Raw genomic sequence first — 16,704 nt, forward strand, 5'->3', positions numbered from 1 at the left:
GCTCCGAGGTAAAATGTCTAGATTTATATTTAATTATTTGTTTGTGATTGCATGATATCTCGAAAAGATGTGACAACATATAAGGCTTAAAGATTTATGGTAAGACTTAATAATGTAATAATAATTTTATATACGTCTCACATGATAAACACAAGTTATGTTTGTTCATTTCAAGGCAAAGCCATATGGAATAATAATTGAAGTTGTTTTATCAATTTCACACGCATTTATTTCGAATTCACAAACGATTCCAAAGTTTACTAACATTAACAGTATCAAAGCTTAACATGTGCACTTTTTTGTGAGGTTTTTACAGCAATATAATGGCGAGTTCTTTTAATGTAAGATTGCTCAAAGATTTTAAAACTGCAGTAATTTGAAAACGTATTGGTGAATTTTGACAAGTATTTAACATTTTTCTACCAATTATCAAGGAATATATTCCTAACACAAAAGCAACATTGTAATAAAAGTTGAAGTTACAAAACGGAAAGTCCCTAATCAAATGGCAAAAATAAAAGCTCAAAAACATCAAACGAATTGATAGCAACTGTCACAATTTGACTTGGTACAGGCATTTTCTTATGTAGGAAATGGTGGATTAAATCTGCTTTTATAGCTAGCTAAACCTCTCACTTGTATGACAGTCGCATCAAATTCCATTATATGAACAACGATAGTTTTTTCTTTGAATATGAATTAATTGATATTGGTTTACGATATAATTAAGTGCATACTATCAACCTAACACATGCAAATTTGCAATAGTGTATTAATTGCAATATCTTATCGGACCTGTTTTTAAAAACAGTGTAACATGTGTAAAGCGTTGATTAATATATTTGTATAATGGATATGTATAATTGTAGCTTAATAACTTTGATTTTAACCCAGTGAGTGAAATAAGTCCAGGGAAATGTTAAACATATTGTCTAATAATTTAAGGTTTAACCTTTATAGCAATCTATGATCCATCGTGGTCTGTTGGCAATCGTATTTAGCTTCATAACACTTTGGTTTTGAAAATAAAGGATGTGAGATACAACGGACGCCCACGGAAAATTTACATTAGATGTTTCAACTAAGTGTTCATAGTTCATATGACTTCAAGGAACAATTTTTTGACAAAAAAATGTTTCTTGAAATCATCACCGAATTTAATAAATCTTATCTTTGACATAAACAAGTGAATGTTTTTGCCAAACTCTTCCACATTCTAACCAGCATAGTCCGTTGTTCTTAATATCAATAAAAGTAAAATAAAACTGTCAAAACTTCGATATTTAAATACCTCCATGATCAATGATGAGTATTTTAGTTTGATTAACAAGTTCCATAACAAGTGGTCTGTTAAAGATGTACCATATCAAGCTCTTTTGACAAACCTGTGACTATTGAACTTAAATGTCATAAAAATGACAAAATTAGAAAAAAGTACATTTGATAGGACATTTGTTTTACAAATACATTTCTAACTGAGTCAACTTTTTAAGTATTTAAACATGTAGATACTGTAGAGATCAGATTCTTTTTCAATATTATCAACATGAAGTAAAACTGATTGTTAAAAGATCAGTTTATAGGAAACATTTTGTTGATAACATTTGCCCTTTAGATTCTCATGTCTAATTTCTCTTTTGTCCAAATCTTCGATATTTTATTGGAGAAAATCTCTAGTGTCTATAACACATAAATTTTATAAGTTCTACAACAAGTAAGCAATGACATTACACAATGCAATCAAAGACTAAATAATCTTCCATTGATGAAAAAGTTCCCTGTCAATATATCGACTATTAACGACTAGTATATCCCTTTTACATCAGTTTAGTATTGTGACAATACTATCTCTGATTACAACGTAAAAAGCATTGTCCACAGAGGACACTCACTTATGCTTTATTGTGTCCGAAGAATATGTTGTGTCTATATTTACAATGTAATTTGTTATATTTATCAAAGTATGCTTGTCGTCTTAGTCACGTGATAGGAATACCGAAAGTTATATCTTCCTGAACCACTTTAAAACAATATTTGTATTAAAAAAATATATATTGGATTCTGTTTTTGAAATATTGTACTAATTGCTATCTTGGTATATTTTGCCTTGTTTTTGACTTGGTTTATGATTTTATCAGCTCATAAACTCTTATTTCACAGAATAATTTAATATAAATGTTGTCTCCTGAATCCCAATTTTGTTCCATTAATCTATTATATTGGGTTTGGTTCCACACCTTATTTTAAGTTTCAATTGGAGTTCGGTATTTTTGTTATATTTGTTTAAAGGTTCGTCAATTATGTTCAGCTAAATTACCTAAATCGTGAAGACTGAGAAAAACACATCAGGCTGCAAGAGATATAAAAATCAATCTGCTTTGTATACGCCCATAAGTTGTTGGTGATGAAAAAAGGAGCCAATGATTGTTTGCAACAGTGGTTGGGGGAGAAGCAACCTTCTTAGGAAATATACAGACCATCTATATTAATCATTGAGGAATTCATGAAAATTAATACTTATATTTACTGGATTTTTTACAACAATTGAACAAATAGTTTCAACCTCTATCCAGTAATTTATAAAAGAGATGATTTCAGCTTTCCAATTGTCAACTTTCCATTTCTAAGTAGCAACATTCCAGCAGAACCTGCATACAGGGTATATATCTCTCAATTGATACGATATTCCCGTGCTTGCATTTCCTATCATGATTTTCTTGATAGAGGGTTGCTGCTCACAAGGAAGCTTTTAAATCAAGAGTTGACCCTTCGTAAATTTTACGGACGCCGTCACGAGTTGGTTGACCGTTATGGAATAACCGTTTCACAAATGATATCGGATATGTTCCTTACGTCGTAACTACAATCCCCTTCCCTTTCATGAATGTGACCTACCGAATTAGACTATTTACCGGATTTGTTATAACATAAGCAACCCTACGGGTGCCACATGTGGAGCAGGATCTGCTTACCCTTCTTGGGCACCTGAGATCACCCCTAGTTTTTGGTGAGGTTCGTGTTGCTTATTCTTTAGTTTTCTATGTTTTGTCATGTGTACTATTGTTTGTCTGTTTGCCTTTTTCATTTTTAGCCATGGCGTTGTCAGTTTATTTTCGATTTATGAGTTTAATTGTCCCTCTGGTATCTTTCGTCCCTCTTTTTAATACCCTTTTGCTTCTTCTTTGTTATTTTTCGACATAATTCAACGATCAAAGATTGGATTTAGGGGTCCGTTAATGAATTACCAATAAATTGTTACATATATTATAATCACTGAAGTGTGACGGTATTGCATAGCCAATTGATAATGCAACCATATGGCATAGCCAATTGTGCAACCATATGGCATAGCTAATTGTGCAACCATATAGCATAGCCAATAGATTACAATGGCCTAGAATAGCCAATAGATTCCCAAGAAATATATTACCACATGGATTGGAATGGTATAGAATTACTAATGAATATTACGATATATAACATGTATAACGAAAAAACGATGGATTGATATGTAATAGAATGGCCAATGCATAATAGCAAGTGGATTGTTACGGTGTAAGACACTTGTAGTCAGATAATGAATTGTTTCGCTATGGAATAACAATGAATTGTTACGGTATAGAATAAGCAAGGACTGTTAAAGAATATATGTCAAACCCCAGATGTATGGCCACAATATATAGTAGTCAATACCAGTTAATTGTTAAGGTAGAGAACAGTCAAATGTATGGAATAACGATAGGATTGTTACGGTATAGAAAAATCCAGAAGACTGTTTCAGTAAGGAATATGCAACGGATTGTTACAGAATATTACGAAGAGCCAATAGTGTTTATGGTATAGAAGAGACAATAGGTTGTTATGGTATGTAACAGCCAATCTTATTTTTTGTTATAGAATAGCAAAAGATTGGCTCGGTATAGAATTGCCAATAGGTTGTTATATATATGGTGTACAATTGCCAACAGATTGTAATGGCGTAGAATATCCATTGAATATAATGTTATAACACAGCCAAAGGATTGATATGATGTAGAATAACAACTAAATTACTACAGTTTACAATATGCATCAGCTAGTTATGATATTGAATAGTATTTGGATTGACACGGTCTATGAAATAAAAATTGTAATCGTTATGAAACAAAGGAAAATAGTCAATGGATTGCAATGGCATAGCATAGCCAAAGTGTCATGTTCTTGTCCTATATCTGATTAAATCTGGATTAACATGACGGGGTAGTGCAGAGTAGGGGATGTTTATCCTTCCGATAAATTTCGATTTGCTCTGATTGGAATTCATGTGGTTTTTTTTCTTTCTTTTTACTTTCATCTTAAATTCATAATTTTGCCATTGCATATAATATTTAATAGATGTATCGGAATAGCTGACAAAATTCAACACCGCAACTTTTCCTATTATGCATCGGCCTTTACACTACTTTAGTATGTATATATGATGTCTACGTGACGACAAAACAACAAACAAAGTGATCATGCTACCCCAGAGAATAGTGTATGAATAACCCCCAAGACAATAGCGACTGACGCAACAACAATACGAAAGTAAATTGCACATCTAACACCATAAAGATGTTGTGCACTTGCAGACAACTTCAAAAACTACAGAAAAGACGATTTAAAAAAAAGAGGATTATGCAATCGGAAGGGTTTCAGGTTAACATTTTAAGACCGTGATTTATTCTATAGATCATTTGTAAGAAGATAGATAATAAAACAGGAACGCATTCAAGAAAAAAAGCAAACGTTATGTAATCATATAAGTTTATTTGCTCATCAACATTGTTTTTTCTTATGTATATATAATGATACTGATCTAATTCTTATTTGGTCTTGTGTCTAGCGAGTATTATTTGAGCAACCTTTAATACAGAAAGAATACTGACTGTGATTAGGTTATAATTGCATAATTGGGACCATATCTGATGATCCTTCTGCGAGTCAGTTTAACAATATATATTTGGCTATTTGATATTTTATTGACGGATGCACAACCTTTTTGTTTCTATTAACAACAATTATTTTTAAATATTATTCCCTGATATTTACCTGAATCTCTATAAATTTCAACAGTGATACAATCCATTTCAAAATGATAGGCTTTTACCTTAATAAATTCATGTTAGTTTATGACTTGTAAACTCTTAATGCTGTTGGGTTGTTGATGGTAGTGATGTATATTCCTGAATTACATAAAGCAGAAATGTAGAACTCCAATTATACATGATCATCTGCAAATATCTCATCTCCGATATCTTTTACTTGAATCAAATAGTCTTATGAAGACGAAACACGCTTATGGCATACCAAATTATAAGACTGGCACCTTTAATGAGTAATTACAATCTCTGGGTCAGTGCCATTTTCGGTGGAAATATTATCTCCTAGCTTATCGAAAGCCCTTTCGGTAGCAGTTTTGTGTTAACATGAAGTATCATAGATATATTCGTTTTCTATACATTTATTGTTGATAACAAATCAAATTTACGAAACATAAATGTTTTTCAACTCGGCTAACATAATTCACCTTGGTCGAATTTGACTTCTTTTTTTTTATTCGAGCGCCATGTATAAATGTTCAGTAGAGTAAACGCATGTTTAAGCCTGTTGTCTTCGATGAGTTATTACACTCGTCTTTCATTTGCATTGTTTTCCATAAGCAATAATGCTCAATGGGTTAGAATATAAATGTTTTCATTGACAACAATGACCTTTTCGATCGAAGATTGGGGTTAGATATCTTGTAAAACATGTAAGAAATATTGAGAAAAATTGTCATGGTGTGTGTCCTATCTGAAATAGTGTTCACCTTTCCCTCTTTAATAAGCAATCAACAACCAATCAATCAATCTCTTTGATTATTATACAGCGAAACATTCATTTGCTTTACTTTTGAAAATGTGAACGTGTACATGTAAGTGTACATTACCTTTATTGTACTGTAATAATCGTTGAAAGTGACTCTTCCTATGGCAGTTTGGTCTAAAGGAAGCCGGAAGCTCAATTCCATTTAGAAAATTAATTACTATAGAATAAGAATCCAAATGGGAATCATTACGAGTCAAATACTATCAAGGTTCGTAAAAGTTCAAGTGAAGGCAGAAAATTGTTTAATTGATTTGTAAAATTTTGCAATCTAAACCAAAAAGGATCCATTCTTTAAAACCATGTCAAGAGTTACGTAAGTACAGACATGTCGTTATTTGTAGGTTAAAATAAATATCATTTAAACATCTAACGCTCTCCATATTCATACAATGTTTCCAAAATCTAGGAATGTATATTGACTTGGATTATTTACCTTAGTTTCTGCCAAAGTTAACTTTGATAACTATTAACATGCATATTTCAAACAACAACATTTATCTGATTACCTCTACTTATTGTATCAGAGTCATTGTCCGCCTTTGATCGTGCATTGTACAAATACATGCGTTATTTCGTATTGTGTAACAGTCTTTGCCTATGTGGTGCCACATCTGGAGCAGGATCTGCTTAGCCTTCCGGAGCACTTGAGATAACCCCTAGTTTTTGGTGGGGTTCGTGTTGCTTAGTCTTTAGTTTTCTATGTTGTGTCTTCTGAATTATTATTTGTCTGTTTGTCTTTTTATTTTTAGCCATGGCGTTGTCGTTTTATTTGCAATCTATGAGTTTGACTGTTCCTGTGGTATCTTTCGTCCCTCTTTTATCAAGTTTTGTACACTGAAAATGCACATGTTTTATGGCAAATTGTATAAAGGTCTTTGTCTTGATTTTATTCGGGAAGTGTACACATTTGCGTATGTGTTTTGACGTAGTGTGTCAAAGTCTAATCTGCGTGTTATCTTGAATTGTAAGCACATGGTTTATGACGTACATGTATTGTGTAACAGGTTTTGTGGTGTACTGTTGAGAGGATTTTAGACTTTTTAATGCACATTGGCATTGGTCCTTTTTTTTGTTATCCATCTTTGACAATAAAACAAAGAAATACATGATTAATAATTATGCTTGAATTTGGCGAAGACCTTATTGCACCGAAGTATTTAAGACTTCTACGTATTTAAACCTCTGGTTGTTTGTTTTAGCGTCATGTTTTCCATCGTGGACTTGTGACATCTGGGCATGTGTTTGATCACTGTCGCCTTCCAGTCTATATGGGTCTGCGAGGAATTATATAAAACCAAGAAAACTATGTCTGACCTCTATCACAATCAATTTTTCTAAGAATTATTATTATGTGATATATGAAATAATTCTTTGTGTCTGACGTTTATTTCTAATTTGAAATTCAATGTTTACCCAATATGAAGATTTGATCTGAATCTATAGACAAGTTGTTCTTTTGGGACTTTTGCGATCCATTGATTTTCACCGACTGTCACGTTAAATTAACTGAAGAATTATTACATGATATATTTGTCAGGTCTGTAGAGGATGTTGGATTCGATGTGAAAATGATGGATATATAAGTACCAAAATGATTGTAGAATGTGTTAGAATATTAATTAAATTTTCACATTATAACTGGATTTGAACTTTCTTTGTGTTATAATTATCTTGATTCAAAACAAAATGCAGTGTGTCATATTGAATGGTGTTAAGAAGCATACCAGTCCTGTAAAACGATTTTTAGGCTTTCTTTGAAGTTTTCATTTCCATGATAATTTGACGTTAAAAATGTGAATATGAAAATCACACCGTAATACTAAGGTCTCTCGTTATTCCAGTAGAGACTGTTTGTCGTCAGAAGTGTTACAGTTGCAATCATGAATTCGACGACCAACCTGATACATCTGTGTCTCAAATAAATAGCGACATATTTTAGTTTTCTAAGATTTTAAAATAACAATTTTAGCAGTCTTCAATTTTTGAATACCAGAAAAGTAATCTAATCTGTAATTTTACCAATGGTGTCCTATTTTTTACTGTGATATATATATTGAGCGTATAATCAAATGAAGGATTTCGCACATAGAGCAGGTATACGCCTACCCTGCGGGCTCACCTGGTGTCGGTTCATTTGGAGTATTGTATGATTCTCCTGGTTTATGTTGCCTTCATTTGTCTTCTTAGTCGATTTGTAAAATTTGAACATCGGTTAATAACGCGGGTTGTCTTTATATTAAATGTTCAAACCTCGAATACGAAAACAAACAGTAAAAACCAGCACAGTTAAAACTTGCACAGTAAAAACACAAAAGAACAAAATAAATGAATCAATTAATAGTTATTCCCAATTAATAGTTATTCCCTTTTCGTTGGGAGAACTGGGTCAAAATTTACTAGTTAGCAATTGAATGTAGTCCTAATATACCTTTCCGCGGGAATTATATATCAGGGGAAAATACTCCTTCGTGACTTCAATGTAAAATACTGTGTACTCTATCCTATTAGAGACACGAAGACTATGGATTTTTATGTATTTTATAGCTGATTATTGTTACATTTGATCACTTCAATTTACTTTGAATTTGATTACGTTGGTGTCTAGCAAAAAGAAGCATTCTTCCTACACATCTATTCTTTTTAAATTCTGTTAGCGCATGAATCGCACTCTGTGGTGACCTTACAAAACAATTATTTTATTATCTCTCCCACTATGTCAGTCTGATATTTCAATTTCTAACTATTTAATTAGCCCTGAATCAATATTTGTTCTCAATGATAAATCACTGTCCAGAAAAAATCATATTTAATGGAATATTGTCCTTTCATATTGAAATATCCAGTAATTAAGTTGCTTAAATGTTGTAATTTCACTTCAAAGATCAAGCAGTGAAACAAAACTCGGAATTGTCCATGAAATGTATCTTATCGATAGTGATTTGATTGGCAGGTAGAATGAAGCTCTATTTGACATTAGCATGATCGCTATCGAATCAAGTTTATGTATTTGCAATGCTATTTAACACCAAGTCTTGGCTTTTCTGATGTATGATAGTTCGGTCTCTATGTAAGTGCTTGTACAATTGATTTCGAGTGATAGTTTAATTATTTCCGTAATGGAAACTTTACACTCTATTTGTAACATTATAGCTTTTATTGAAAGTCTCATAACTTTTTTTTACAGAATTAATGTGAAACAGTGTATGTGATAATAAGTGAGGAAAGTTTTGATATAACAGAAGTCATTGAAAATACAGGTTAGTTTTAAATAACTTTAGTTATATTAAAAAAATGGTGTGTTGGGGTTTTCTCATGGCTGAATACCGTATGGTTGTCTTTGATTGATTACATTTATTTTATTTGAACATTGGTGTATACCTGACTCTTGGTTCCATACCTTATCTTCTTTTAATTCTTTTAAATTGAATAAGTTTTTAACTCCTGCATAACGTTTTGAAAGTTGTGATAACTTTGGACATAGGAGAAATCATTTAAAATAGAAATGAACCGAATTTGATGCTTGGCAATTGGGCTACATCGTCACTCATATGATTTTGTAAAATGAATTATACAATTGAAGGCAGTATTTTCGTTTTATAGCTCATTCAATGCCTTTGATTGCGACATCTGCATTGTATAATTTAAGTCAGTATTTTACTTTTAAACTTTACAATTGATTAACTTACTCATTGTCTTTGCCTGAACATCTGGATTCGATCGAACCTAAGTTGGTTAATTCTGTTAAATTTGTTCACTACTTGTTTAAACTAGGGATAATTTAGACCTGACCATGTGCAATATAGATACATGTCTGCTGTTGAACGACACACATGTTAACATGTTATATAGTTGTCTTCTGGTTTGCTTGTGTTACTAGTATGGTAATGGCGCATTAATGGACGACATGTTATTAGCACCATATGCTATTTTGTTCAGAAACAATATACAGTATTGTAAACAGAAATTAATTGAAACAACTGAAAAGGATTTGTCAATGGAATTGTTTTCATTTAACAATTACCAACAGTAGTTATAACTTCGACAGATACTGTATAGTATATACTAATCTTAAAATGGTTGGGTCACTGGAAATACCTTATGCGTATATCAATATAGTTTCGTATAACTTTGCGTCTCTTTTACAAGAGAGTCGAAAAAATACCAAAGTGAAATCGAATCTCATAAGTCTAAAATGTACTGGCAATGCAATTGACTAAAAAAAGACCAAAACACAAACAATAGTATATCAGATAGTATACTCTCAGACCTGTTCCTAGTCTCTTTTTGTTGTTGGGATGTACAAGTACCCGGCCACGTCCACTTGTATTTTTGTCCATCTAATGAGTCAAGCCTTTTTCAACTGATTTTTATAGTTCGCTCTTATGTTGTATTGTTATACCACTGTCCAAGGTTAGGGGGAGGGTTGGGATCCCGCTAACATGTTTAACTCCGCCACATTATGTATGTATGTGCCTGTCTTAAGTCAGGAGCCTGTAATTCAGTGGTTGTCGTTTGTTTATGATTTACATATTTGTTTTTCGTTCATTTTTTTTTTATATAAATAAGGCCGTTAGTTTTCTCGTTTGATTTGTTTTACATTGTCATTTCGGGGCCTTTTATAGCTGAGTATGCGGTATGGGCTTTGCTCATCGTTGAAGGCCGTACGGTGACATATAATTGTTAATCTCTGTGTAATTTTGGTCTCTTGTGGACAGTTGTCTCATTGGCAATCATACCACATCTTCTTTTTTCTTTTTATAAAACACAACATAGAAAACTAACAACTGAGCAACACGAACTCCACCAAAACAACGAGGGTGATCTCAGTTGCTCCTAGGCTATGCAGATCCTGCTCCAAATGTGACACTCATCATAAGGAATTAACTATTATCTGTCTAAACTTTATTAAATTGGGTTGTACTGTATAGTCGATTTCCATATCTGCCGGATGGTCATATCCTGATTGATTTTAGTAGGGACTTTTGCTTCACTAACTGGTCATTTATTTGTTATTCCCCGGCTATGGTCCCGTGTCGTGTTAAAGTAGTTTGCCGTGAAGTATTGGTAACATCAACTCAAAACTTATTACACAACTTTATAATGATATAAACTTGTTATTAGGATAAATAGGATTTTGCCCTAGATTGTGTGGTTCACTGAACCACGGAATATGATAATGTTAATTCAGTTCTTTCTCGGGTTAGGGTTTTGGCATAAAGAAGTTAGCAATGAAGCGGAAGTTATTTTGTTTAAAATATATGCCAACCTAGGGATCTGACCCAGATCCGCATTTCACTGAGCATATATGTGAGCGTGTGAGTGGGGCATGTTGTTCTATGGACAAACTTATATATTAGTCAATGTACATTTAAGTTTGGTATGTGTAGAAGAAATTATTTCCAATTGGGTCTCGAGATTGGTTATATTGAATTATGGGTAATTATTATTGTTATTATACCAGCTGATCATGCCATTTTTTATTTATTTTTTATTGGTCTGTATGGAAAAGAACTGTATCATGTTTTTGTCTGGAGCTTGTGTTTACTTATATCTCGACAGCGACTTTTACACTGACCAGCAGACTGTAATTTCCTGTTTGACTAAACAATGAAATCGTTATATCAACTGAGCACGAAGTTTTTTGTCAATGTTTTTTTTCTGGCTATACGTAAAGTGTGGTTTATTTTTCGTCTAGAGATTGTCTGGGACGATATCAGTCTTGTGGTTTTTTTTTCCTTCTCCGATTGGTTACCTCTTACCATATGCAAATGTGAATAGTAGGTATGGACATACGATAAAGAGACCACCATACTATGCGACAAAAATAATACAAAATGCTTTATATGTTTTAAAAACTGAGATAGAAGAGAGGCGAGAGACATATAAGGGATACTTATAAGTTGATAACAAACGGATGAATTCATGGAGAAAAAAAAACGACAAACGTTAAAAAAAAAGTTTAACATACATGTAACTTAAGACTGAACAACGGGACCTTCCTTCCAAAAAATAAAAAAACACAAAAAAAGACAAAAAATAACCTTGGTGATCTAGGGAATAGTATGCAGATCTGCTCCACATCCAGCACCTTAAATGTTGTTCGTTTAAGTACAAATATGTTGATATGTCTAACTTACGATACATTGGGTATACTATATATCGTTATTTTATCATTGTTGACTGTGATCCCCTGGTATTTCAAAATGTTACTGGATAAAATATTACCGAGGGAGGATTCTAATCATTTTCTTTGAAAATTCACAGAAAATATTACATGAGAATCAATCATTTATGTTATTTTGGATGGTTGTACTTTAGAAAGATAGTTAATTGTAGATTGGGTTAAAATATAACGCCTCCATGACAGTCAGTTAATTTGTAAAGCTGATTGAATTTTTCATTGCATTATCACATGCAGGAAAAGGATTGTTTCTTAAACGTTTAACAAGGTCTTTGCAATGGGTTTAATCTCTACGGCTTCTTTCACTAGTTGACATGCTATATTCCTTCAAATTACATACTTACTCTTTGAAGAAAAGAAGAATATGGATAAATATCAATAAAACAGCAAACCAACAACATAAAATAGGAACACTAAACATCCATATACTTTAGGTGGTCATTGCAACTACGGACTACTCGTTCACAGGTATATATGTCCTTTGTCGCCATGAGTTTACATGTTGTGTCATCGAGAGTTTTATCAGCTCAGTAGTCAGTTCTTTGGTGATGACATGTTTTTGCAACAAACTATTTTTTGTTTGTCCGTTAACTAGAAATAATTAATCAACTAAGGTTTCATCCCCCTCTGGCAAGGTTGACCTGAGGTGGTATTTGCTTATATTTTTGAACCTTTTCAGTCATTTAGATCTTCATTTTTTTTTATTCGTGTACATCCTTGCCTTTCAAATATTTGGTTTTAACGTGCCTAGTTAAGTTAACTCCAAAAAGGCATGAATGGTATTTGTAAAGTATTGTTTTCGTATAATTAATTTGATAGTGTTCCTGACACCAACAATATGTTCTACGATAGACACAGAGTAGTGGGCAATCTATATAAAAACGCTTGATTTGGGAAAGACATATATACACATTTGGTATATCAAAATATTTGTGCATTTCAGCCGAATGTGCATTAATCACGCAATAGTCTTGATTTGGGTAAAAGCGTCGGACGTTTCTAAGCCGATTATTTGTGTTATTTTTGTTTTAAATATTATGCACACTGAGTTGCTTCCTATAGCATGCAACAAAGCAAATTATTTAGAAGTGGCTAAAGATATCAATCACGTTAGGGAATAATAAGAAAATATGACAATGTCAGATCTTCCCCCACGCTTAAGACTGATAAATGGATAATAAAGTAAATAATCCAAAGTATATATTTATCAATGTATGCACACCCATCCGCTCTGATGTTTGGTTGGACATATCATATACTTTATGGCTACCGGGTTTCTCTGGTCATCTTTCACTATGAGAGATTCTCTTAGGGATGATACAACATGATTATTTACTTATATCTTCTCGCTCTATTCTCGCGAGAGTTTAACTATCTCACCTAATTCATCAAATCGCCGTTTTATTAGGGAGTGAAAAGTAAATAGGTCCACAGAGACGGTTGTTCTTTGCAATTGTAAATTTCAAGTAACACGTGATGACAAATTGATCCTGACATTGCTAGAACTCTTGTTTCTGTTAGGCGCGTTTAGTCCGTTGTATAAAGGGCTGACTTCACGCATGTGTTCTGAAATCATCATAAGTATCTTGGGAGTTTTTTGCATTCTAAAACAAAGCTGGTTATCAAATCTCCTTTTGATTTGCAGAATTGGAAAACTGAATTATACTGAATGTTGTTATAATGTATAGGAGGTTTATTGTTCGGTAGCAGGATATACTGCTGGTATGTTTTATAATTTAGGGAACAAATACATTTAGGGACAAATTCACTATGCAGTGGTGAGTAAATAAGCATGTTAGTGAAATGTGTGGACAATTAAACGGTTCAAACGAACCTACGTATTAGAATTTAATTGACAAAATTGTAATAATGATATATAGTTTGTTTTTATTTCAATTAAACACTTTTTCGCAATGAGTTATACCATCTATAATAGTATATGATGTTTGGTTTAAATGTGGGCCTTTAAATGTTAGGGGTACATTTATGCTTCCTTTTTATAGTTCGTTATGTATCATTGGAATTTGGTGCAGATAAAGAAAAAGAAATGTGGTATGATTGCCAATGCGAAATCTGTTCTCCTGATTCGCTATAAATTTGAATTCAATTTGCTATTTTGGCATTTTTTTTTTTAAATAAATAAAATGAACCGCGCAATTGTCAAAATTGTCAACACGTTGCAAAAGTTTTTTTTTCATTTATAACATTACAATCATGGTTGGACAACAATCTTGTAAGGAAGAAAACCTATGTGATTCATGAAGTGCCTACTTATTATAACATTTATTAAGACGGCCAGAGTGGACGTGGAGATGGTCCTAACAAATAGAACACATACATGTGTATCTGTAAAAGTATACCGTGTGTCCGTTTTAATTGACACAAATGTAATCCTAATTATTATAATCACTTTAAAGTCAGTCATGAACGTTGGCTCCGCCAATATGTTGTCCTTGATAATTTAAAGCTTTACAATAGTTATCAAAGGTACCAGGATTTTAATTTAATACGCTGAACAGTTTCGACGCAGACAGTTTCTTGTCGTTTGAGTAGGAATCTAAATACGCATGGAAGTACTGCGGTCATTGTTTGCTTTGATATATGCTGTTAATTTTACTCTGGATATCCAAGCTCGTGTTGCTCAATCTGTGCTTTTCTATGTTAAGTTTTAGTATCGCTGTTTGTCTATGATTGTTGGGGTTTTTTTTTTTGACAATGGAGCTATCTACTTTTATTGGACTTTTTCTATTGGTATTTTCTCTCTCTTTTATAATATTTTCGATTATATCATTTACTTACTTTGAAAAGTTTCATTTACTTATGAAATTCAATTTGTATAAACATATTTAGTAAACTTGCTCCATGAATGAAATGAAATTTAACTCTTTCTCTGTTTTCAACAGTTACCGTTTACATACGTTTTCAAATTCTCTTAATTATAAAATGGTCGCCCGTGGTTATAAAATCGGATTTTTCAGACGATAAGGTCTTTAACTTAAAGAGTCTATTATTCGACTTCGCACGAAACCTGCGAGAAGGTAAACGAAAGATATTAGTTAAATTATTGTAGACTTTCGAGTGAATCAATATCTCCAGTACTTTCTAGTTATATATCAGACTATTATATTTAATAAAGACACTCTCCTGTGATTTTGTGCACGCACTGACGGCTATTCTTCTCGTGATATCTCTTTTTTATTGTTCTCTGATGAATTATTCCGAATGAACAATCAACAATTGTATAATGTAACAAGAAAGACAAATAAATTAAATACAGTTGGTTTTGTATTTTAATTAATTATCTATCAATTCGCTTTTTAATTATTTTTTTCTTTGAAAAGAAAACGCCAGGGGATAGTTAGTCAAAATATCAATAATTATGAACATATTCTTTTTTCATTGTGATAGCAAACGTTAAATACGGATTTTATTATTGAAATTGGAGTGTTCCCACCGATACATTGGAAAAAAGAGTTTAATATTTAATGTAATAATTTTACAATAAATTGATATTTTACATCATATAATTTGATATATTACCTGATAATTTGAAACTCAATGTCAATGGATCTTTCTAAATTATCCAATTATTTACCTTCTACTGTGATATTTTCCCAGCATGATACCTGTATTCTTAAAAACCTTATCCCTTTTACATAACGTAAAGATTGATTGATGGAATAATGCTTAATGTTCAGTGACAAATATTACATCCATATTTGGGCGAGAACATGGATATTTCATAATTAGACGACAACTGCTTTGTACTCCACCGATACCCTTATATGAAAATAAGGCGATGTGGTATGATAGCCAGTGAGACAAATATCGACCAAAGTTTTAAAAAAGTGGATATAGCAATTATATTATAATTGAGAAAAACCCATACGTATAGTCGGCGATAAAAGACACTGACATAAAACATATGAAACAATTCAAATGTGAAAACTAACGGTCTTATTAATAGCAGAACTATTTACCAAAAACTGGTCGACATTAACCAACGATAACCACTGAACTACAGGCTTCTTGATAGGGACAGACACTTAAATTTAGAATTGGTAGGGTTACACACAATGCTGAAGGCGCCTATCTCTAAACCTTGGAAATGGAGTAAAACCAGAACACAAGACCAAACTATACGAAATTGTAAACGAAAAATTAATATGAGTAGCAGCAATAAACGACAACTTTGTTACTAGTACATGGCAAAGTGGGTATTTTTGGGAGGGGGGTTAAGAATATTCACCACGCTAACGGCTGTGTCCCAATGTTTGACATTTTTACCAATTATGTCTGTTTATATTGTACACATAATTTTGTCAATGTAATGGAGTTTTAGAGACTTTAAATCTGCGGATTGATACAAAGCAGAAAACACGTATTAAAAGAACAACACTGACGTGGCTAGGAATACACCTTATCACTAATCCCGGCTGACCCGGCCGCTTGAACTTTTGACGCAAACAATAATCACTTTTCCATTGTGCCGTCAGATATTTTGTTTTATGACGTCAAACTTTTACGGGAACCTGTGTGATATCCAGTAATGGCGGACAAATAGTGATAAGGTGTATTAATTAATCCCTTACAACAAAAAAGACAGATCTGAGAGTAATCTCAATTAAAGACAG

The 16,704-nt window shown here is 32.5% G+C and overlaps 1 protein-coding gene across 1 annotated transcript in view; it reads left to right on the plus strand.

The window, feature by feature from the left end:
* LOC139528435 (uncharacterized) overlaps positions 1-16,704 on the plus strand; it is a 51,586-nt gene that overhangs the window by 24,801 nt on the left and 10,081 nt on the right. The window contains exon 2 of the mRNA XM_071324403.1: positions 9,074-9,146. The gene's annotated coding sequence lies outside the window, so the exon portion shown is untranslated. The remainder of the gene's footprint in view (positions 1-9,073; positions 9,147-16,704) is intronic.

This window comes from Mytilus edulis, chromosome 6, assembly GCF_963676685.1.
Source record: "Mytilus edulis chromosome 6, xbMytEdul2.2, whole genome shotgun sequence".
In the NCBI taxonomy this organism is placed as follows: Eukaryota; Metazoa; Mollusca; class Bivalvia; order Mytilida; family Mytilidae; genus Mytilus; species Mytilus edulis.